Raw genomic sequence first — 25,406 nt, 5'->3', positions numbered from 1 at the left:
TATGATTGCCATTAACCCTGGACACATACACACAACGTTGAAACACAAAATTGCCAGCTGAATGAAATGTTTTTCTTTTCTATTTCTTTTCTTTAACAATAACATACACGTTGAGAGCATTTACATGTTGTGTTCCTGTGTTCTCTTTTATATCAGAATTTTTGTCAACTCCTCATTTATGAGATACTTTGTCTACCCCCCCCCCCAAAAAAAAGGATAATACTTTCAGGCTGTCACATACCATATACAGTTACAATGTAGTTCATGTTTATGATTTAGTTGCCATTCAAAACCGTGGCAAATCAAGCCATGCATCACACTCTATGGAAGACTAAAGCTTACATAAATTACGTATAATGTAGGTCTAATAAGCATTGCACATGTTTCAGTCACAGTCTATGATTCTTGAACTGACCAGTATTTGGCATGAATTGGTTTCATACAAACATCAAATATTATTTCATACTTTAGTCTGTCATACAGTATGATGCATGATTTGAGGCATAATAACTGAAGTCTACTCACAACAAAGGGTTTATTTCAGCATTTTCCAAAAATATATGTGTATATATATATTTTTTTCTTATATTATATGGTGGATATACATAACAAAGGGTAAGCAGGTTGTGTGGCCAGTAAAACGTAATACAATTTCACACAAATTTCAAAATCTCTTCAGTGTTCCTGCTTGAAGGTTCACTGATAGTATCGATGTAAAACATTCAAAAGGTAACTGAACATCTTATAGGTCTGACATTTAATATGTGCAAGGTATCATGGCTGTATGGAGAAACCAGTGAACATGTTTTGTGTTACGGTATACTTTAGTATACATAGAGTCATGTGTAAACGAATGTGTGTGTGTGTGTGTGTGTGTGTGTGTGTGTGTGTGTGTGTGTATGTGTGTGTGTGTTCTATTGTGCCCGGTCAATTTTTGTGCCTGAAATCTACCCTGGGTCCCAGGGTATAGGACCTAACGAGTAGTTTGCAGGCACAAACCCTTGTTGGGCGTAAAGGAGTCTGCGCCAAGACTACTACATGCACTAACTGGCACTGTCCCACAGGGCCTATGGGACAGTGTAGTCTTGGCGCAGACTCCTTGACCAAAAACAAGGGTTTGTGCCTGCAAACAAGCGGTCTGGCAACCCCTTTTCCAAGCAGATATTTTGTCAGTTTTTATATTTTGATTATGTACACACATAGGACATTCATTTGGGCCAAGTTTGGTCCATGAGCTCCATGGGGTAAATTACACCCGCCGGAGGACCTTTTCGGGGGGGGGGGGGGGGGGTCCCTGGGGGCCGAACCCGCCCTCAGGGATCAGGCTGACGCGCATTTTGTTAATGAGGAGGGTGGCCCCAGCAACTCTGAGGGGTCAAACCTTTTGGGCTTGGTGGGGTAAATTGACCAGCAGCCAGCTCTCAAACTATCGGTCAAGTAAGGGATAACTGCCATGGTAACTCTGAACACCCCATGGACATAGCGGAAGTGCATTTTCACGCGATATTTGATGTGTGTGTCGCGCGCTTATGAGCTGAGCAGCGTAAGCTGTGACCTTTGACCGTGGAAGGAATTTTGACCCGCGCCTGGCGCTGCTATCGCTCATTTACTCTTCGATCAGCGCCAGGCCCGCACCTGGTACGCGCCTGGTGCTAGCTGCAGCGGCGCCAAAATAGTCCGCACCTGGCACGGGCCACTTTGGCCCCCACCCATTCATAAACTAAAATTTTCGACTTGTACCCCTTTCAGTAACCCTCTTGGCTCGGACCAGGAGCGGACCAAGTCGAATATTTTTCGTTTATGAATGGGTGGGGGCCAAAGTGGCCCGCGCCAGGTGCGGACTATTTTGGCGCTGCTGCAGCTAGCACCAGGCGCGGACCAGGCGCGGGCCTGACGCTGAGCGAAGAGTTTATGAACGATAGCAGCTTCAGGCGCGGGCCAAAATTCCTTTCACGGTCAAAGGTCACAGCCTACGCTGCTCAGTTTGTAAGCGCGCGACACGCACATCAAATATCGCGCGAGAATGCACTTCCGCTCTGTCCATGAGGTGTTCAGTTACCATGGCAGTTATCCCTTACTTGACCGAGTTTATGAATGGGTCATCTAAAAGTAGCGCGGCTCTGCTATAGTTACTGAACGCAATTTGTAATGCTTGGCGCGGGCTAATTTAGCTCGGACCAGGAGCGGGCCAAAAATGCATGAATTACTGAAAGCGGTATTGGTCCGCTCCTGGTTCGCTCCAGGTCCGAGCCAAGAGGGTTACTGAAAGGGGTATAATATTCCCATTCATGTCCAATTGCACCTTAAATTGGGGTCGCTTTTGATCCCGATTGTGAAAAATATCGTATCGTATCTCAACAGCCCGCATTGGTTTGTGGTATCAATATTGAAACGTATCAGAACGTAGCTGCACGTACCAGAACGGGGATTCCGATCGTATTCGTGTTAGATCGGTACCAATCGTGGACTTAATCGGGACAATTCATCGGGGCGCATTTGAACAGGAGACAAGATCGTGACAGATAGTATTGCTTGAAATAGACCAATCGTGACCATATCGCATCCAAGCGTACCAACACGTATCGACTCGCATCACCTCGCATCCAATCGTGAAATTGCAGACGAGTTCCACCAAACTTTCACGATCAGTTACGAATGTCGAATCGTGGCGTTTGTAACGGATCGCACGATAGTGGAAACGCCGTTTAGCAACCATTTGACCTTGGGGCAAAATATTTCAGTATCTTCCATCAGACACTTGGGGAAACTCATGGTTTCGAGTTCAAAGAAAATTGGAGGTCTGGTTACAAGCATTGGTTGATCTGACGTGGATTGACCCAACTATTTTTTTATTTAAGAAAGAGATTGACAGAGAGAGAAAGAGAGAGAGAGAGATGGAAAGAGGGAGTGGGTAGAGGAAAGAAATGGTCATATGAGTACACGCAACACCACAGAGTTTACAAATACTATGTACTGGCCAATATTTAAACTTTGGTCAAGTTATACAGTGTTTTCACAAACGCATGGTGAAATTCGTATGTACTGGTAAGCAAGGTCATGATACTTACCCCGTATGGTATAGTGAGAGTAGGATATAATTTCAGATGTTGCCAGAACATACCGATCTGACGGATGAAAAGATTTAAAAAAAAGATTAGTAAAATGCCTTTTGAACTGCTACGCATTTGACTTATCTCTAATAAAACAAAGATTTCGTGTTCCAGGCAGATAAAACTTTTCAGCCTATCGAGTGGGGCATTAAGAATATATCACCAAGGTCATGAGATTCGCATTTGTCTCAACAATTAAATGATGAATAAAGTAATCATCTCTTCTTAAAGAAGGGGTTTATTATCTTCCTTTGAAATGTGACCGTGTACTTCAACCATTCTATTGTTGAAGGCCCTCGCTGAAGTTATATCTCCAGGAAAATATTTCTAGCAATTATTGAGTGTATAAGACAAAATGAATGTTATCTTCAAGGTAATGTTGGTGAAATTTAAATAATGAAGATGATGAATGGATAAGGTGAACACTTTTAATGTAGTACTTGTAAAAACATAAATTTCAGTCAAGCTATAACAAGAATTATCAATTACATGTGTAAATTGTAATTGAATCTTGTCGTTATTTCAACACAAATGCAGGACAGTATTGAAAATATAGCTGTGTCCATGTCATAATTACGGGCGTGAATACAACACCAGTATCCCTATACGTACTGGCAAAACATCTCTTTATGCAGAAAGATGAAAATGTGAACATGGTTGGCAAGGTGTATAATGACATGCTGCATTCTTTGATTCATATCGTTTTGCTCCTGACGAGTTTTGATTCTCGGTCACCAAAATCGACCATAATACGACCAAAAGCATGCTGATAACGTGTCCTTTAGGGAAATAATGTTATGCTTTGAAGTCTAAGGGGTTTGATTGGTGTCTTACAGAACGGATTTATGCAAAGGGATCAACGAACCGTGTAACACTCTCGGTCTCGCTCATGTAAGAGGCATGTGTCATTCGGAGCACAGTTGCAGCGTAAACGAAGACAACGGTCTCTCTCTTGGATACACTGTCGCACACGAGATGGGACACAAGTAAGAAAACAAGGCTTGGGAGTGTTTTATTCTATCACCTCTGGGAATGATTTCCGCTGTTTAGGAACAACTTTAGTATTTTGATACTTGACACAGATAAACACAAGTGCGAAGACGCTGATAAGATTTTGGGCAATCCGTAATTGTGATTTCCCTTGGAATGTCCAACAGAAATATGATTTAGTTTGAAGGGTAGTCGATGATGTTTATTTGTGAGATTGCTGTGGTCAAACTTTGAACTTCAAGCTGAAATTGCACTGAATCGGATAGATAATAATATTTATATTATGTTCTAACATTCAGCTATCGAGGTACGATGAGAATGTTCTTAAGAGGTTATTCAAATCTATTTGATGACATATGTTATTAAGGAGTAGCACCAGGGTAGTCGAAATAATAACGTCGAATTTATGTTTTCGATTGATTGTTTGTTTTATTTTTGATAACATAGTTTTGGAATGCATCACGACGGAGCTGACAATTTGTGTTTTCCATTTGACGAGACAAACCCTCACATCATGTCGTCACGTGTTCTTGGCGGAATTACACCTGTCACCTGGTCAGATTGCAGCCGGGAATACATCACCCAATTCCTAGAGTGAGATAAAACTGGGTGCACGCACGCGCACGCACACACACACACACACACACACAGAAAACCAACAAGATACACTCCGATAATCTTGTAATGTGAAATATTCGTGCATCGTTCTCTCTGTCATACGGTGCGTTCGAGCGCTCTCCTGAAGCGAACCGAACCGTACCGAACCCGTGCCAGAGGAGCGCTCGAATGCTCCTCAAGTGTTCCGTACCGAACCAAACCGAGCCAAAAGCGGACCACTTCCCGATGTGCTCCAGGAACTTCAGAAGGGTACCAAAAGTGTACCAAAAGTTCGCATGTGAAGAACGAACGTATCACGCACATACGACATGATGCAAAGAGTTCATTCTCTTTGATCGGGTTATCTGTAAGTAGTTTAAAGGCACAACATAGTTCTGGTACGCCTACAAAATTGTCAAATTTCGCTCCAAAATGTACATGATTGTATGCCCACGAAATGTGTGGAATAAATCTGTAATAACAAGACATTCGTTGGGTAAACGACGAAAATGCGAAACATTAACCAAAATTGTTCGCATCTCAAAACTTACTCGATCGGGGTCATGCTAGCTCGGACTCGGGGACAACTCGGCCTCACTTTGATGGCAGGGCCGAGTTGTCGCACACCTTTTGATTGTACAGTGTTGTACAATGGGAGCGCTTCGCGTTCTTGCTGGTCGCAGTTATGGGCCGAGTTGATACAACGCGCGCTTCAAAGAACCTCTTTGGCGCGCCTACAAAGTGAACGTGCTTTGATTTGTATAATAGGCAAAGATAGTAGAGTTCAGTTAAGCGTCTTTGATAATAGGGGCTTTTCACACGCGAGTTGCTTAATTACAAACTTACTTACAAACTTGTTTGCAATTAAGTTTTAAATCGTTCGTTCACACGCAGGAAGGAGCTTTCGCGGATTCTGCGTTTTGAGTTTCAGAGCGAGGAGGGGAGGTGTTGCTTCTTGCAATGTTCCCGTCAATCACTCTTGTAGATTGTGTAGTAAATCGGGTTTTCTCCGGGTTTTCTCCGGAAGTGGTTGAAGGGTCACGTAAGCTCCGCCTAAAAAAATTAATTGGGTGTCAATCACGTTCAGACGCTAGTTTCGTTCCGGCGAAACTTGAATTGAAAAACACCTATGGACCGTGATTTGAAACATAATCGTAATTAAGATTCAAATCACCCTCTGCGATTCCAGTTTCTCTACACAAGGCAAATTTGCTTAATTAGAAAATTGATATGCGTCTGCTTAATTACAAAATTGTTTCAAATTAAGCAATCTCGGTACGTTTGAATGCCTGGATAATTAGTTTGTACGATTATTTATATCATTTTCACCATTTCCAAGTGTCTATACATTTTTGTTATACAAAAAAAAAAAGAAACAGCAGGAACTTAAAGACTAGCAGATTATTAGAGCATAGTAGCCATTGTGACGTAACTAGGGCCTATCGGAATGAGATCTCAAAATACCTTGTACACTGCACTGCAGGGCCTATATAGTATTTCTTCATCTATGGTATCAATGCTATTATCTCAGCCACACTCTAATTTCACAGATAGTTCACATTAATTCATCGATACCTGTGAGGTAATCCTGCTTGGTGAAATGGTCGCTTCAGAGTACATGATGTGCGGCTGGCTTCAATGCAGCTCTACCGATCCTGCCAAGCCACTGCGCTACAAGCCCTTCATCATGAACTGGAAATCTCCCATGTATATAATATCATGAAGCCAATTTTCTTTCACCGCGATTATTGCTTTTCTACTGTATGATGCCGTTACAATCATGACAAATAAGTCTAACAGGATTAGGCAGGGACGGCTAAATACATAATACAAAGTATACGTTGAGCCTTACCACTTGTCCCCCTTATAAATAAATAAATAAATAAATAAATAAATAAATAAATAAATTAATTAATTAATAAATAAATTGATTAATTAATCAATTTCATTTTTTACTCGAGTAGTGATAAAGCCCGGAAGTCCGCACCAGAAATAAAGACTGGGCCCCTCACTTTTGAAAATGTAGCACCGGCCCTAGTATGTAACATTATGTTAAGGATATGAAACGTAATTACCAAATGAATAATATAAAATTTGACTGCAGCGGCATCATGTTTTTCTCTTCTCTTTTTGATACAGTATTTTCATTTGAACTAACCATTTTGTTTGTCCTATTTCACACATTCAACGCGAGCCTGGTATTCGCTCATAATTATGCTTCTTTAATGTTTGCGCACTCGACTGCGTATTGAGAATTCTTGTACGAGTTTCGTCCTTGTTGCAGCTATAAAGTTGATCACTGGCTTAATTGTCAATAATGATAACCACTATTAAGCATTTCTTTTTAATTTCTACCACAGTGCGTGCCAAAGTGAAAGTGATTTCTTCATTCCTCTTTCATTCTCAATCCTCTCATTCCTTCATTCTGTGAGGTCTATTCTTTCTTTTCATGTTCAGCTCTCACGAAATCGAAAATGAATATCCACAAGAGAGATTTTGGTAAAAGTTTACAATTCATACTATAATCCATGACGTGGAAACAACAGGTATGGTAAGGGTACCTTCGTATCAAAGCTGTTAGCGTATAGAACGGAAAAGTACGCGTGTGATTATGCGCCATAAGCTATAATAACGAAGACACGAAAAACGAACTTATAAGCAAACTAACAAACTAAAATAAACACGGTTTAGTTACACATCCGCTTGGTAAATTGCGAACACGACGCATGATTGTGAAATCCACGTGTTTTACCTTATGGAGGGAAGGGTGCCGATGTTGAGGTACCTTTTTAAGCCGCGCAAAGAAAATGCATCGCACCTTCTAAAATGGCGTTATTTCACTACAGAGATTTAGAATTAATAGGACGGTCACGATATTCGAAGCTGCAGTATTTATGGCACTTTCGAGGCAAAACTTAGGCGAACTTGTTATATTCTTTTGGAATAAATAAGCTGCAGATCCTTAGGGTGACGATAGGTGGTACCCTCAATCATACTTATAGTAATATACACTCTCGATCAGAACTCTCTTACTTGTGACAATTGTAACAAAATAAGCAGCAATACACAATAAACATAATGGTTTACTCACCTGTGGAATTAAACATTACTGCTTTTATGCCGCCTATAACTTCAGCCGGGAAAAACACAGGTCCCTCTCATGATCCTTATTTGCACTTAACAATGAAGTGCAAATCATTGATTCTCAAAGTACAAAAACAAAACAGCAGCGATCTCGACATCTCTTTCACAATGAAGACATCACAGAAACCTCCTTAGTCGCATCACGTCGTGCTGCGAAAGACCGGCATGACGATAGTGGCTGTGGAGGACTCAGAGCGCTTTTAAACAGTGTGTTGCCATCTACTGATCAATGAATGTACAGGATCCGGACAGAGCTTTTTTATCGGGTGCCATGGCAGCTTCCACAAACCAAAATGGCAGCACCCTAGTCCACCTCTGGACCCTTTTTATCGATTCTTTTTTTTTTCGCCGACTATAAGCGTTGAGCCAAGTGAGTCAACGTCATTTGATTTACCTTCTATTATTTCTACAAGCGTCCTTCAAAGTTGCTATTCCTAACTTGTTGGTGACGTGCAAGATAGAATCCCAGATAGAAGGACGTACTTTAGTAGTCGCCATATTGTCACAAATGTACACACTAGTAGTTATGTACATGTATGATGTACTGTATGCACGGTTGTTTTGACATGTGTACGTATACAGGTTGACCAGATTAGTGAAGAATTTTGTATTTGGTATAGATACAGTACATACAGGTTGACCAGATTAGTGGAGAACATTCTACAAGTGTATTTGGTATACCGGTATCTACAATACATGCTTGTGACTGGAAACACATTAATAGTATAGCTCACTCAACCTAGAATAATCTCTCACTCAATCTAGAATGATCTAGGAAGTGCCTACATAGTTGGCTAAGTGATACACCGCACTTAAAGCCGAATATGGTTGGTAGTTATTTTTAGGGACGATTTAATGCAGTCCATGCGCTGTCTTTGTAGCCCAATGTGATTGGTAGTTATTTTAGGTAGGATGCTATGCACATAGTTAGGCAGTGAGTCAGCTAGGATTTCTGGAACAGTCTTGAACTTGCTAGTATATACAAGTGTGTAGCCCCAGGTTGGAGCAAATTACAGAATATTCAAGAAAGGGGTGAATGGACACATATAAGCCACAGAAATTCTGCGGTAGGCAAAGTACCCAACACCTCTGCTCTGGGAGTTACGTCACTTCTGGCTCTGAAGCGACTTGTTATAGTCAGTCCTGTGTTACCTGCTGAACTGCTATATTTGTGGAGATAAGGCTTGGGAGACATTTTGCCTGCAGAGAATTAATTTGCCTACATTGGAGATAGACTCCATTTTTATGTCAATGGACATTGCTATGGCAAACCTGTGACGGGCTGGATTTCCAGCTGGATATTATTGGCTGAATCATCATTCAACGCATCGCGATGCGGTCGTCATAACGTTCGGATTCTGCACGTTTCGCTGTGGACGTGTACCCTGGATTTTTACCCTGGATCTATACCGTGGATTATTGTAACCTGCGCCTCTGGATTTACGTCAGAGGAATCATTCATTGGTGTATCAAGGATCATTCATCTGTGCATCGAACATCGTATTTGGACATTTCCAGGGGATTACATGGACCTTGTGATGTAAGATTTGGCTGTAATGCATGTAAGTGATTCCATTACGGATTTATAATTGTTTCTAGTGATCACTATTGTACTGATGTGAAAACTGATTACGAGTCTGTACCCACCATATCACTCTTAATAAACCGCCTGAACATTAGTTGATTGTTTCTTTTGTGCGATCATTCCCAGTGTGATTTTGGTCGTAACAATATCATCATTCCCAATCGGAACAAAACTCGACCTCGAAATCAATTTCGACGCTTGTAGAAAAAGTAGAAGGTAGACGAACAGCGCTCTGATAATGAAAGATTTAACATTGTACAATAATAAGGCTGTCCTTGCGAGGAAGCTTCATGCGCAACGTGTTACAGTGTACTCAGTGTACTTCAGTATTTCCAGGGGGAGATCGGGTGCGCGGGTGTTACGGCACAATTTGTCGCCCCCGGCTCGGGGCGACAATTTGTGCCGGAGTTGGCGGCACAAATTGTTGCCCCTGCATAATTTGTCGCCTTGCGACAAATTGTGCTGCTTGTGCAGTTCCCAGTTTTTGACCTCGATGGCGATAGTTTGTGCTGGCAAGATGAAACATAGCTGCACAAATTGTCGTCGGCCATGCACAATGAATTGTTTGGTTGGGGTGGTTGCTCCGGTGTTATGTTTGGGTGGGGTGGGTATGACTGGTAAGTTATGCGTATGTGTGTGTGTGTGTGGGGGGGGGGGGCTGTGCATGGTATGTGCTGTGTATGATTTGTAGGTGCGTATTATGTGACTTGTGTATGCGTTTGCGAATAGCTGTGTGTGTGTGTGTGTGTGTTTGGAGTATAATACAATAATATGTGGAAACTGTATGCATGTATGGTGGTTGTATAGTGGTAGTGGTTTGTTTGTGTGTATACGTGTGCATTCATCCATAATATGCAATAACACACACACACACGCACGAAAGGACACTCAATTATCATGTGCGCGCGTACATACACACTTCTTTGAAACCTCACCGTGATTTTTTACATGGCTTGTTTGCATGGATGTAGCGGTGTAAGTTATGTGTTGGTATTTCAGTGACTATGTCAAGAATGATATCCCCCCCCCCAAAAAAAAAAATGTGCTTCGAGGTCGGGCGACAATTGTACCGTCAACCCTCAGCACAAATTGTTACCAGACGACAATTTGTGCCGTCAGCTTCATGCACAATTTGTCGCCTGTTTCAGGGGGCGACAATTTGTGTCGCAACACACGGGCATGAATGCAACGTTTTCCCCGAAAAACTGCTGTTCGATCGTCAAGGTCGTCCATGCGAACAATACATCGGTTGTGTATAATGGCTAACACTGCGTGTGTGTGATGGATGCATGCATGCATACATATGCATGATGTAGACTCCCTACTTATTACACGGTAGTCTGTACTTCCATACCTGATTACAGCTTTAGAGGAGATAAGGCGAGATAAGACGTTTAAGTGATCGTTGTAAATCTAATTTTATGTCTGATGTTGATTTCGATATAGTTTGACATCAAGATTACCCCAGTCGTTTTTACCAACTGAAAATTATATTTTTTACATATTTTTCGGATTTTTTTGAGTATTTTCTTTTAAACTGCATATTATTTTGATTTTAAAAAATACTCTAATAATAGCAAATTTTATTCATATTAAAAAAAATACTCTGAAAATAGCATATTTTGAGGGTATTTTTTCGAGTCTTTAGATAAGAAGAAAAGTTTTTCTATATTTTTTCATCTTCCCTACAAACGTTCTGGTCAGTTTGCAAAAATACTCTAAAAATAGGATATTTTTTGGGTATTTTTATCAAATTTGAAATACTATTTATATTTTTCCGTATTTTTCAGCTTAATTATTGAAAAACAAATTAACTCTTTATGTGCCATGGTGGAAACTCCCTGTGTACCACGTTATTCTGAGACACGAAGATAGTCATGCTTAGAGAAAGAATTCTGTTTTTCCAATCTGTATACAAAATTTCTGTTAAGCTGGACATAATAGTGAGCAAAGTTAAAGAGGAATGCCAAACTTTGCTTCCATATACAATGTATAACAATTCTATGTTCAATTTTTCTTCTGAATTACCAGTTGCTACATTACTGTAAAGGAATGACTTTTGCACATAAAATAGTGACAGAAACTTAAAGTATACATGCAAAATCTAGTTGGGAACACCGCTTGATAGTCATTCACCACATAGAATGCAAGCCGTATGTGAGAGGAACAAAAGCACGAGAAACGCTATGATTGTACCGCGGGATTAGCTATTTATCGATCGGTTTTGGCGGCTTTGTTTGTTGAGCAGAATATGCGAAGTTGGCACGCCGCCGACTGAGTCGGACGTGCGAACGTGGCACATAAAGAGTTAATAAACAAAGCATCAAAATATGCTTTAAAATAAAAAATGTGGTAAAATTGTGGTAAAAGTGAATTCAGTTGGTATAAATTGAAGTTAGTTGACATTTCAACTAGCAAATTATTATGTAGACCAGGTATGTATAATGCTCTTGTGTGTGTGTGTGTGTATGTGTGTGTGCGTGTGTGTGTTAATTTGTTTGTAAACAGTGTTGACACTTGAAAGCTATGTACCTGACTGGGCTTGCTTACTAGTTCATTCCAGATTTATACCCATTAACCATAATACCAGTTGGTTTTTACTGGTTTCTACTGGTCATGCATATTCATAAGCTATTCAAAATCTCTTGGAATGGAAAAAGAAAACATACAGGTCTAATTGTTTTTATGATTACAATAAGCTTTGAGCTGTATTAAAAAGTTTACTCAATATCATTGTTGTGTTATTCATTATTTCAACTTGAGCTCTAAGGGGGCATTTTCATTTTTCAATATCAAAAGTGTAATTTACTTGGTAACCACGCCTTAAAACATTGTAACTAAATGGCCCTATATAAGTGAGTGTGATGTGTTTGGTACCAACTAGGTGTAGGGTGTAGATACATAGTTTACATAGGCCTAGGCTCTAAGACTAGCTGTAGGGTTATGTTTCTGAAAGGTTAATTTGGATATTGATAATGTCTTCACACATACAGAATGTACATTCTATGTGTTCTGGGATACGCTCAAACATCATTACAATTCAAGAAATTATTATTTATTTTGTCCAAACTCAAAAATGTAAAACAAAAATACTTGAAAAATATATTTTTGCAGTATTTTTGTAGCCTCAAATCATAAAGGCATTAAAATTAGCTAGAAAACATATTTTTATAGTATTTTTTTTTTGCTGTAGCAGCACGACGTGAAAAAAAAGTGTGTGTGATGGAGCGCTGCGCGTGTTGTGGGAATTGTGTCGGTTGAATGTTTCGTTCCTATTATCTCCTGCGTGCTAATGCAACAGTCACACAGTGCTTTACGATGGGTTACGTACGCCGCGGATAGATGCGTATGAGTGGACGCAGGGGGACGTAGCGTGGACGCAGGCATCCGCAGGGACGTATGTAGACGTAACTGTCCGTAACTCGTCTGTAAAGAAACGTAAAATGAAGGCGGCAAACCTGCGAAATTTTGAAATGTTCAAATTTCGCAGAGGGACTCCACGAACGCAGACTTACGTAAGGTAACCGTAACCAAACGTAACTACCCGTAACTGAACGTAACTCTCCATAGCTTGAACGCAGACCATCCGCAAAACATTTTACCTCCCTTCCGTTTGCGTTCGTTTACGTCCACCGTAAGTATTCGAAATCAACCGCAAGTTAACGTATCACACAACTTTCGTCCGCTTACGGATATTTGCGGAGAGTTACGGATGCTGTACACGATTACGTCCTTCGACGTTTTCTGTTTTCCACTCGCATGGGAGCACAGAGACGCATGGGAAGCCACACAACTCGTGTTGACAAGCTGCAGCGCATTTACCTGAAGGAATGCTACAACACACTCGGAGCGGTGGAGAGGCAGAACCGCAAAGTCAAGTTACTAAATTTCTCCCACATATGGTCATTTTAGGTGGCACCCGTATACGCATGACATCGCTTGACCATTGGTGCTGAACATTTTTTTTCCTTGTACTATATGAATGTATATTTTTCGAAACTCGGAAAGCAATTTTTGGGTTGGGGATGAGGTGACAGCATTTTTTTTTTTCACTTTTCTGGCCGGGAAGGTGTGGGACAGCGATAAACGATATAAAATGAGAACGAATTTAGTATTTCCCTATAGTCTTACCCAATTTACGCTCCATGGATATTACATTTTTTTTAAATATTGTATTTGGGTATGGGAGGGTGTCCGAATGTCCTATTCTGGAAATGTAATAGGCTTTGCTTTATTATAACAATCTCCTTAACATAACCCAGATCACGAAAGTCATGAATATCGCTGCACAATGACAGCGTAACCACAGTTTGTCTATTCCATGACTGTAAGTAATATTTTCTTACTCTGTTTAACTACTCGATCTAGATAGTATTCTATTTGTGGTATAATTATGTTATGTAGTCTTTACATTTATGATGTTTATCCATATTTGAGCTGCACAAATAAACACACAAGTTCAAAATTTCATATACCTTTCATTACTGTAAAGCAAATTAAAGAAATGCGAAAACTTTTCACAACTTGTACGTAAATTCAATTTCAGTTTTCCCCAGTGTACAATGTAAGACAGTCCAATATGTGATAAATTTGCTCTCATAATACATTGACTTGGCAGGGATCGTCATATTGTACATAATTATTTATAACAATCTGTAACTATCCGAAAATATCCGCAGCTCTCCGTAAATAGTCGCAACTCTCCGCAAGTGTTCCGAACTATTCGGAAGTTTATGCAAGTTGAAAGAACAAATTTACGTGAAAATTCGTAAGAATATCCGCAAGTGGACGCAAGTATCCGCATTTGGTCGTATCTCTCCGTATCGCCCGCATATTTTTTCCCGTATGTTTTGTAAAAATGCTCTGGTGACAGCCAGAGATCCCCGGGTGTCCGCAGAAAAAAAAAGACTTATTTGGACGTAACGCCGGACGCAGAGCATTATGTGACTGGGGCCTTACGTAGACACACGAACGCTCACACACAACACGCATACGTAGGGCCTACGTAGCCCACGAACACCAAACCCCTCAGATACTCATGCAGGCACAAAACTGCGCCCACAAACACGCACCATCACATACCCTTTGATATACACATACGCCACTATATACCACATATATACCCACGTAAGCACACAGGCACACGTATACACACAGATAAACAAACAACTACCACTATACAACCACCACACATGCACAGTTTCTACATATTGTATTATTATACTCCAAACACACACACACACACACACACACACACACACACAACAATACGGAAACCCATACACAAGTCACTTATTGTACGCACCTACAAATCATACACATTACATATCATGCAGCTCATAACAAATACACACACACACACACACACACACATACGCATAAACTTACCAGTCATACCCATCCCACCAAAGCTTAACACCGGAGGAACCACCCCGAGCCCGGGGCGACAATCCTTGACGGGGTGACAATCCGTGTCGCAACAAATTTTTTGCCATCATGGATTGTCGCCTTCGAGGTAAAAAACTGGGGACTGCACAAGCGTCACGGATTGTCACCAGACGACATTCCGTGACGGGGGCGACAATCCGTGCCGCCAACTCCGTCACGGATTGTCGCCCCGAGCCGGGGGCGACAATCCGTGTAGGGGCGACAATCCGTGTCGCAACAGGCATGCATGACATTTAAATGTGTGCACCATCTTGCACCCCCTTTACTCGCAAATAAGTTTGTTATGCGTGATGCAATAGCCCAACGCGTTACACGCAACTCGGGTCAGTGCAAACTTGAGATCCCGAGATGTAATACCGAATTTTACAGGAGATCATTTGTGTGCACAGCGGTATCTCATTGGAATAATTTGCCATTAGAGACACGATGTTCTCCCAACTTAGGTTTGTTCAAAAGCAGATTATGATATGTGTGAGTCTAGAGACACGATGTTCCCCCAACTTAGAATTGTTCAAAAGGAGTGCGTTTTGATATCGAGATTTTTTTAATAAAATCAATGACTAGTACTTTCACAGTTTTATCGGTTGTTTGAATTGTGCAATAAATGCTATTGTTGTAGTTTTTCCCAATTCATTTTTGTTCATTTAGAAACGTTGTAGTATTTACATGTCTTTGAAATTGATCTATAAGCGTTATATGTTTGATTTTTATTGTATTGAATGTATATAATATTTTTTCTTTTTCTTTGTTTGTTAGTAACTGTAATTCTGGAATGTTTTATGTGTTGTGTTTTTAAAGGGCCCCGATGAAAACCAGCCAGTACTGACTTGGGCTACCCTTTTCAAAGATGTGAAATAAATAAATTAAAAAAAAAATAAAAATTGCTCTCCCTGAAAAATCTCGGGGAAAGTCATCAGCGCTGAGCAATTGCACCGCATGGATCCTTTTTTTCCCCTCGGGTTCAGCATTTGTCGGTATCGCGCCCTCACTCGGCTTAACGCTTATAGTCGGTGATACAAAGAATCGATAAAATGGGTCCAGTGTGTAGAGTTCTGTGGTCCAGGCCTCACGCTCCTTTTCCGGGCTCCCATATAAACCTGTGTTAAATGCAGCATATTCCATGAATCATAAAAAATCAATCGAATCGTAGAATTTTTTTAAATTGAAGTAGATGAAAGGAAATTGTCTCTGCTTTCAAGCAAACAACATATTTTGGGATGTTGTCCAGCTCTAAAAAAAGTTAAGAGCCTCCATACGAGACTAGTCATCCAGTCACTCTCAAAAATGATAAAAATAGCAAATTACCTCATACATCAATAAAAAATCATTAAAAATACAAAAACCCTGATTCATTCAACTTCTTCATAACCTGCAGAAGCTCCTGTCCTCAAGCAATGTCAAACACTACCAAAAGTGGCAATTTTCCACTTGACTGATTTTTAATGATTTTTTTGGTAAAAAACAACATTACCTCATCTTTGTACTGCCTTCCCGGTAGGCAATGCGCGAGTTGAATTAGGAGCGTGAGGCCTATAGAGCAGTCAAGTGCTTCCAAACACTTTTTGAACGCTTTCATCTTGTAGAGATATTAATTCCGACTACAACGATATAAAACGTTCTACATTTCATGCTTGTTTTCAGCAGAGTGGACCCCATCAAGCTACAATGCATCATGTACTGAAATCCAATCAATGCACCCTTGCTGGCATTATACCTTGGGTTCGGTGAAATTGGATGTAGGGCCCAAATAGACAATAATTCAATGACATTCATTCAGTCCAATTTGAAGGTTTAAATGCTGGATACCCTGAAAACCTCCCAAAATATCAAAATAATTATTCATATTATATCAAGATAAATATTTAAGTTCAATGAGCAAGAAAGGGAAGTTCAATTTCACTGTTCCATGGAGCATTTGAGCCCACCACCAGGCCATAAATATACTATGATGTACTTTTAAAATATATATCACTGTAAAACTCGATATAAGGTAGGGATTAGAGTTCAGAGGTTAAAATATGAAGGATAGAATAAGATAGGATGGGAAATGTGGGGGGGGGGGGTTCCAGGACATGCCTACAGAATGGCCCTACATAAGGGCAACAACAGAGAGCATGAGTACAGGTTTATACATTTTATGTTTTGTGGGGTTAGTGAGATGCTTGACTGCTTGGATCTGGAGTCAGAATGCAAGTGTTCTTTATTCACTGTTCTCCAGTATTATTATTCCAACACATTTACAAGGTCACCGCCTTATTGACTCGGCCTGTAAAAAGCCAGCATACCACTGGATCATCACCCGCGCTCTTGTCCATCTTAATTTCTAACTGTTTGGAATAATGTTTGCTCCACTCTTCCGCATTCATATCCAAATCTTCTTGCTTGTCGCCATAAAACACCCCCCCCTCAAAAAACAACAATAAAGAAAGAAAGAAAGAAAGAAAGAAAGAAAGAAAGAAACAAACACTGTTGTATAAAAACGTTCATGCACAAACCTGCTGGCTCCCTCAGACCCAGGACCAGAATATTGTGTATGACAACCTGCAACACAGATATATTATTCATTAAATGTCAGTAAATGACTATGACACTTTGAAAACTGATAGCACTACATTTTTCTGAGAGAATGATGCTGAGTTCGTTGTTAGAATGAAATGCAATGGAGTGAATGTGTAGACCATGAGTGGTGAATAAATGGCACATGGCTGGTGCGTGAACATGAATTCGTACAGCAAGGAAACTTCCAACACAAAAAACCACTGTCTGCATGGGACCAAGCACGTCCATCACAGTTTTTACACACATAGCTCTCCATTTTCACAGTAAAAGTGAAAATAATACAGTTACACTGTCACTGGGTGCTAGTTTTGAGGTGTACAAGTAAACTTAAGGATATAGGCCCACAGTTAGGACGAGGGGAAGCTAGGCAGGGTGAGGGCTAGGGCGTAAGTTACTCGGTCTAACTTTAGACTAGAGTTCTACACTAGCTTAGACTGGGTTAGATTTGAGCCTTGTTCATATTACTAGGCAGCTAGGGTTAAATTTGGGGTTAGAATCTGATTTTGGGCTGAAATCTTACTTTGGGTTGGCATTTAGGGCTATGGTTTGGATTAGGGTTAGGGTTAGGGTTAGGTTAGGGTTAGGGTTTGGGTTAGGGCTAGTTAGGGCTAGTTAGGGCTAGTTAGGGTTAGTTAGGGCTAGGGTTAGTTAGGGTTAGGGTTAGGTTAGGGTTAGGGTTAGTACAGGGTTAGGGTTAATAGGGTTTTAGGGTTAGGGTTTTAACAGCTAGGGTTAAATTTGGGGTTAGAATCTGATTTGGGGCTGAAATCTAACTTTGGGTCGGCAATGGATTCAACTTTAGGGCTATGGTTAGAGTTGGGTTAGGGTTTGGGTTTGGGTTAGGGTTACCGGTAGGGTAAGGGTTTTAAAAGCTAATGTTACTTAGTTAGGGTTAAATTTGGGGTTAGAATCTGATTTGGGGCTGAAATCTAACTTTGGGTCGGCAATGGATTCAACTTTAGTTCTATGGTAAGAGTTGAGGGCAAGGGCTACCTTAGAAATAGGACTACACTTGTTTACTAGTGGTCTGACTTACCCCTTAAAGAATATTTCCGAATTTAAGCTAGCAGGTACCATGGCAGTAACCCCGGGAACCTTCCCGTACACTCTGCACGCCGTTTGCTGGCGAGAACATCGCATTCTAGCAGACGACTCTCATGCCCACTGCCTACCAGTCTCACAGTATAGGCCTCACGCTCCTTTTCCGGGCTCCCATATAAACCTGTGTTAAATGCAGCATATTCCATGAATCATAAAAAATCAATCGAATCGTAGAATTTTTTTAAATTGAAGTAGATGAAAGGAAATTGTCTCTGCTTTCAAGCAAACAACATATTTTGGGATGTTGTCCAGCTCTAAAAAAAGTTAAGAGCCTCCATACGAGACTAGTCATCCAGTCACTCTCAAAAATGATAAAAATAGCAAATTACCTCATACATCAATAAAAAATCATTAAAAATACAAAAACCCTGATTCATTCAACTTCTTCATAACCTGCAGAAGCTCCTGTCCTCAAGCAATGTCAAACACTACCAAAAGTGGCAATTTTCCACTTGACTGATTTTTAATGATTTTTTTGGTAAAAAACAACATTACCTCATCTTTGTACTGCCTTCCCGGTAGGCAATGCGCGAGTTGAATTAGGAGCGTGAGGCCTCCAGAGCACAGAGCAAAAAGCTGCCTCCGCTGTTGGACTACGCCCTCTTGGGTGCATCAAAGAGGTTAAGGATCTTTCCGCGGAGCCCTCTTGATGTGCGCGTTGAATGATGGGATATATAACGCCGAGTTTCTTGGTAAAACCAAATCTTTCACACGTACACGCGGGGCAAATTGATGCGCTAATTCTGAAATGAGAACAAGTTTCTTTGGTTTAGCATCGTGCTGCTGATCGCGCTCATTGTCGGGTTTTTGTGTCCACACGTGCAAAAAATTCGAGCTTGCAAATTAGCGGGTTACAAAACTCGGGTTTTGTAACCCGCTAATGTGTGTACGTGTGAATCCCCCTTGTATGGTACGCTTCGCTTTGGGTCGCTTTTGAGTGCTCGAACGCACCCATAGTGATCCTACAGTTCATATACAGGGTGTTTCTAAAAAAATGTTACCGAAGTTTAAAGGTCAGCTATGTCAAGAATACATAGCTTATTCTTGTGAAATGTTTATTGAAATAAAAGTGTACAAAGTGCCTCATCACTTTGCTTGCGTCACCATTGCCAAGGATCACAGAGTTAGACTCCTTTGAGAGTGAAGGGTACGAAACCTACTTTTTTCCAAGTTTTGGTTTGTAAAGTACGAAACCAACTTTTCTGTAAGATTTTTGGTTTCATCGTTTGTTTTTTTACACCAAGTTTTAATTAAATGCTATCCCCTCTGTTAACTTTTTGCAAGTAAATGTGATGTTACATAACCAGTGTCTAGCAGCAATCTCTGATGAGCACGTCCTTTCCAGCATTCTTTTCAGTGAATGAAAATGAGAGATGAGTGGCATTGATTGCTACATTTTCATCCAGCAGAGAAGTATTCAAGTAGGACAAGTGCAGTCTTAAATGTAACAGGAGACAGCAAATGATATCTGATCATGGTGCAACTTTACAATCGAGCAAAGGACATTGGTGATAACAACCTTTCACACAACATTTTAACGATAAAAAACAATGGATACAAGGGAAGTATTCCTTTTGCGGTTCCCAGACAGAGATCCTCCATCCAGAAAGACTATCTGGGCAAATGTGCACAAATACCAACAATACTGAACAAGTCTTAAAAGAAAAAAGGGTAATTCTGGCAGGCGGAGGAGTGGGAAATGTCCAGAAAACATTGCAGCAGTCAGGAGACAACTGGAGGTCCATCCTAGGACCACAACTGCATCTGCAACTTCCGTTGTATTGCACTATTGGCTCTTAACGTGTATTCTTACAAAGTGCATGAGCGTCATCAACTGCTGGAGAGGAATTCCAGAGGAAGCTCAACTTTTCGAGATGGCTTATGGGCAGGATTGAGGGTGATGCCAATATCATGCGAAACCTTGATGTTGGCGACGAAGCCGCATTGAGCATGGACGGGAAAGTGTGGAGTACGCGGCTGCAGGACATCCACCAGAGTTCAATTACGACCTAAACAAGAGCAGAAAAAAATGGAGCGTTTGGGCTGGACTGTGTGGAAGTGGCCAAAAAATTGGGCTATACTTCTTCAACAGAAACATGAATGGTGGCATGCACCTAGACTTGATGAAAGAGGACATTGTTCACCTGGAAAAAACTTTGAAAGACAAGATCGAGGAGTGTTTCGGCACTTTTGGTGGTTACAGGATGGTGCTCTATCTCACCGTGTTCGAGCTGTCTATGAGAGGCTGGTAGAGCTATTTGGCCAACGCATAATTGCCCTCAACCTTGAGGAATCTTGGAATGAACTCCACGATCTCTTTTGACTTGACACCCTGTGACTTTTTCCTCTGGGGATACCTAAAGAGCAGGGTATACACATCCCCACCACCTGATCTGGATGACTTGCAGGTGCGTATTCGGCATGAGATCGATGCTTGGTCATTATCCTGCAAGTATTAGAAGAGCAGTGCGAGACATGCAGCGTCGTTCAAAGCTTTGTGTCGAAAGGGGAGGTGGACGTGTCAAAGATGTTGGTGTACAAAAGGTAAGGGCAGAATGACGTGCTCACCAGAGATTGTAATTTGCAGTCAATCGCAAAATCTTAACAGAGGGGATGGCATTTAATTAAAACCTGGTGTAAAAACAAACAAACGATGAAACTAAAAACTGACGGAAAAGTTGGTTTCGTACCTTACAAACTCAAAACTATGAAAAGTAGGTTTTGTACCCTTCATTTCACAAGAATAAACCATGTATTATTGACATAGCTAACCTTTGAACTTCAGTTACCTTTTTAGGAACACCCTGTTATTATAGGCTATTCATGTCTCTGCACACACACACACACACACACACACACATACACACACACCTTCGTAATTGTGAGGAAAGATGTGAAAAAAGACAAAATGTTGATTTAGCAATGTCTGAGTCAAATATAGTGGTGAAGGATAATATTTTGCCTGTTTGTATGCCATTTGTACACGTCCACGTTCTTTTCACTTAAATATTACTGTACTATGATATTGATATCTTCAGGGTAATCATAGAGCTGATTAATTTTCGTCGTGCCATGAAACTGATGTATTACATAATGGCAATGACAGTCACATGTACTTCAGACATTCTTTCTTTGCAGTCGCGGTTGGGGTACCTGCTTGGAAGACCTACCGTCTTCTCCGTTCACCTATCCGAGCCTGCTTCCGGGTGTCATGTACACCGCAAACCATCAGTGCCGGTTGCAGTACGGACCAAACGCCACAGTCTGTCCCATGTTTGAGGTGAAACTTTCAGAACAACAAATATTCAGTCTTACACTGGACTCTGCTTTAGGAATTTTAGTCACATTATGTTGTATACTTAGGTAAAAGTCTAAACAGATGTTAGCCAGAACGTTACAAATTTCCGACCTGTGAGTATATTATCAGAATGTGCTGTGAAGCCAGTGACATACTCCGGAATGGAGGGAGTCATATTTGACACTAACTTTTTTGATCACGTACCACATCAATCGGTTACCAAATGAAACGCTGTTGTGTTCTTTTTATCATTATCATTATCATTATTATCATTATTATTATTATTATTGTTGTTGTTATTATTATTTATTCGACCAGGTGAGGAATATAGGATACATAATTATCATAAGCGTTACAAACATGAAACAAAAACCAGAATGAATATTACAGAGAGATACACTGTACTGTGCATGTATCACAAAATAAAAAAGGAAATAACTGGAATTTATATGGAATTCTTTAAAAGAATGGCAGCCTTGTGCAAAATATATTCCGAGGATGGTCCCTGATGCATTTTGTATGTTCGTTGCATTTGCATAATGTATAGTTGCTTAAGAGCTTTTTGTTCTTGTATCTACTATGTCATGGACCCGAAAGTCGGACTTGTGTACAACACTATGGTGTAGTGTGGGTGTAATGTGCCAGTCACGTGTTTCCGCTGCTGCGCCAGGCACGCGGTGTGGAAAGGACAAGGTGAGTCCAGCTTAGGTTCTCGTTTCGTTCAAGGATAGTACATTGCACACTGCTGCTATTTGATTTATCCAAGAGACCTCGTATTTGCTGGTAGAACTGAATGCATTGTGTAAACTTGTCTGCTAAAGATCGTTGGTTGTCTCTGTTAAAATGCTGGTGCAGCTACGTCGAGTATTTCTATAGTTTAAATCGGAGGGACAGTGTACTGATTCATTGAATTTCCAGAAAATAAAACATAAATGTATTATGTTTATGATGAAACAATGTTAAAACATATCAGAAGTGTTTGAGAATGTTTATTTCATGTTCAAACTTCGTTTGCCATCAATATCTTGGTCATGCAAAGTCACGATATTTTCTCTATAACATGTTTGCTACGACAGTGATCTGTCACTTGTTCTACTCCCACTTTGTCTAATGCCTGTTTCTAGTCAACCCACATGGTCTAGTTCTGTTTCACCTACAACCATTGCGACCATTTACCAGTAGCCCAATCGCCACTCAGGCTAATTATCAGTTCGTTTAGTTTCCAGTTGGACTATGCCCATTTCGTCTTATATCTAGATGGTTTATTGTCCTTTGGTCTGCATACCACATTATCTAACGATCTGGTTGTCTGATTTCACTTTATAGTGTAATTTCAATTCGTCTTGAATTGCTTTGCATTTTGTCGAAATACCATTTCGTCTAATAACCACTTGTGCTTCACCCACTATGGCTGATGTCTACATAGACAAGGCTCGACATCAGGCCACCAAATTTCCAAAATGGTTATCTTTTGGTGGTCCTGTCGGGCAGCTAAAATTCAAAATGAACTGTTGTATTCCTCTACATTTCGGGCCACTGCAGTTCTTTTTCGGGCCAACTGAATTTGAAAGTCAAATATTTTAGAGGCCCGAACAGGTCAACAGATCAGAGAAAAGAGTTAGTGTCGAAACCCTGACAGAGTGTATTTTATCACTTTTTTGGCGAAGTTGGGCTAATTATCAATTAGTCCACTGAGCAGGTCAAATGACCACATAGTCTGATGCCCAATAGGTCCAAATACCATTTAGTCTAGTGTACACTGCGTCTAATGTTCACATGGACTAACTACAATGTATGCAAGGTGGGTTTCAGAATCCGAGAGAGCGCGGTTACGTTTTGCAATATGCGTCATCCTTCGGTGTACATACAAGCGGAGTGTAAGTCACAGAGAGGATATATCCAGAATCATAAGAACTTAGTCGATTCCTTAGGTTGAATGGCTGAAAAAGAATGTAGAAATGACAAACTAAATCTCAATCTGCCTAACCACCAAAGGTAGGAGAGACAGTCCTCTTAGTGCCACGTTCGCACGCCCGACTCAGACGACGGGGTGCCAACTTCGCATATTCTGCTCAAACGCACAAACCCGCCCAAACCGATTGATGAATCGCCAAAGTACAATGAAAGCGTTTCTCGCGATTCCGTTCATCTCACATATAGCTGCAATTTTGATTGACTAGCAAGTGGTGCTCCCTAGTGGGATATGCGTGTCAATTCTAAGTTTCTGTCACTGTTTTGTGTGCAAAGTCATGCCTTTACAGTAATGTAGCTACTGGGCATTTGAAAGAAAAACAATCATTGATTTGTCATAAAATTTACAACAAAGCAAAGCTTTGTATTTCCTCTACGACTTTGCTCACTGCATGTCCAATTCAAGAGAAATTTATAACATACACAGATTTGAAAAAATAATGTTCTCTCAAAGCTGACTACGTTTGTGTCTCAGAATAATGAGGCACACAGGGGGTTTCCATCATGGCACATAAAGAGTTAACATGTAAGGATAGAATATTTTCATTATCGTACTTTTGTAACAATTATAACGACTTCATTCTGCTTCTTAATGTTCAGGTTCAGGTTCAGTGACATTTCTTGCCATCAAATATGAATATATATAAGTTAACATTCGTAAATAAGTAACATTCGGTCAATTTTCGGTCAAATTTGTACTAGAAGTACAAAAACTTCTGACGAATGTGCCCTTAAAGGGATAGTACAGTACTGGTTGAGATGAAAATTAGGCTTTAACTTTTTTGCGAGATACCAAGAAAACACTTATGAAATAGTACAGAGCATACCATTTTAAGAGGAATTCAAAGTTTATTTGATAAAAATCGGGTCTGGAATAGCTGAAACATCCAAAAACAAAGTAAAACAAAACGATCGTAATAAAGCGTGGGTCCCACACTTACTTAGCATCGCTCTGTTTTGGATATCTCGGCCATTTCAAAACCAATTTTCATCAAAAAAACATTGAATCCCTTTTGGAATTACATGCTCTTTCATATTTCATAAGAGGTTTCTCACTATCTCACAAAAAAATGATAAAAACCTGAAGTTAAGGCTCAACCAAAACTATACAACATAAAGTTTAACATAAATGAATATTACATTCCATAATATGCAGTATCACAGTAAATATATAGAAATACAAAACAGAGGTAAGGACAAAGACAAAGACAGAGACAGAGACAAAAAGAATAATAGAAACAGAGACAGGGACATTCGGACACTGAAATTCACAGGGATATCAACTTGGACTTACATAACAATAATAAAGGGGAAATGGGACCCAACAAACGTGTAATACAGAAGCGATGCATGCAGCTGGAGTAACAGAAAAAAAAAAGCAATCACAACGCCAGTCGTAAATAAAGTGTCATAGAATAGACCAGTTCGTAATTCCACTTTGTGCATGAGCAGAAAAGGTCATTCGTACCAACAGGCACTTTGGTTTGTAAATTCACTGAGATAAGCATCGCTCAGCCAATTACATTTGCGAAATGTACATGCTTTATGAGAGAAAGGAAATATTTTGGCAAGTTCGTTGTGATTTGTAAACTAATTTGTCCTA

The 25,406-nt window shown here is 40.4% G+C and overlaps 1 pseudogene; it reads left to right on the top strand.

Moving 5' to 3' along the window:
• The window catches only part of LOC139708054 (A disintegrin and metalloproteinase with thrombospondin motifs 7-like), a 195,718-nt pseudogene that overhangs the window by 64,118 nt on the left and 106,194 nt on the right, over nucleotides 1-25,406 (top strand).

The sequence above is a fragment of the Diadema antillarum genome, unplaced genomic scaffold, assembly GCF_040938485.1.
Source record: "Diadema antillarum isolate AM-2024a unplaced genomic scaffold, OU_Dant_1.0 seq00001296_RagTag, whole genome shotgun sequence".
NCBI lineage: Eukaryota > Metazoa > Echinodermata > Echinoidea > Diadematoida > Diadematidae > Diadema > Diadema antillarum.
This window is presented reverse-complemented; position numbering and strand designations above follow the sequence as displayed.